The sequence below is a fragment of the Camelus ferus genome, chromosome X (assembly GCF_009834535.1).
Source record: "Camelus ferus isolate YT-003-E chromosome X, BCGSAC_Cfer_1.0, whole genome shotgun sequence".
In the NCBI taxonomy this organism is placed as follows: Eukaryota; Metazoa; Chordata; class Mammalia; order Artiodactyla; family Camelidae; genus Camelus; species Camelus ferus.
In genome coordinates this window covers 71,809,747-71,810,570 of record NC_045732.1, presented here as the reverse complement: position 1 = coordinate 71,810,570, position 824 = coordinate 71,809,747, and the positions used below count along the sequence as shown (strand labels likewise).

General features: G+C 39.7%; 1 non-coding gene across 1 annotated transcript; it reads right to left on the bottom strand.

Moving 5' to 3' along the window:
- Positions 1-209: 209 nt before the first annotated feature.
- On the bottom strand, positions 210-281 carry TRNAV-AAC. Its single transcript has one exon. It is a non-coding gene; the product is annotated as a tRNA-Val (tRNA).
- Between the last annotated feature and the right edge of the window lie 543 nt (positions 282-824).

The following is an 824-nucleotide window of genomic DNA, read 5'->3' as shown; positions in this document are numbered from 1 at the left end:
ACTCAAATTTTCTTTTAGACAAATTTGACTTTATTTGGACTAAATATTCCTAGAGTGTATGCAAGACAATGAAATTATTTTGTGATAAGTCAATATTTAAAGTTTTACAAGACAGGAAAAAGAGAGAGGAAAGGAAAAAAATAAAAATGAAAGAGAGGGTCAGCTACAGCCAAATATGTAATTATCAACTGTAAACTGTTTTTTTTTAATGGAGGTACTGGGGATTGAACCCAGGATCTCGTGCATGTTAAGCACATGCTCTACCACTGAGCTATACCCTCCCTGCTATTACCCTTCCCTCCCCCATTGTAATTTTAAACTGTCCCTGGTGAAATTGTGCCAGTTAGGGGACTAAGCGTACAAATTGGCATTATGGGGAGAAAACATGAAGGAAGCAGGTGTTCAGCCTGGAAGACATGCATTTTTAGACTGAGAAAACCCCATGAGAACTCAATGGTCTGTAAAGATGGTGGTGGTGAACTTTGTGTCTCCAGAGTTTGGCCAAAGGCCAGTGGCTACCAATCAGGGGCCAGACAAAACCCCCTGATTCTGGGTAAATGAAACTAAAGAAAGCAAGACTCAGGGATACAAAGACAAGATTGAGAAGTATCTATAAGGCTTTGAAATGATAAACTGTGATAAAGTTTGTCAGAAGGACACTAGTCTGAGGAGACCTTGTGAACTCCTCAGTCCCCGGGGCCAGCTTGAGAACAAGTTTATTGAATCTATGTCATCCTCTCCCTATAGATTTTTCCTCTTATAAACAAACAACATTAAAGACAAGCAGACAGACTATAGGAGCATGTGTTAGAAGGCTAGAAAGG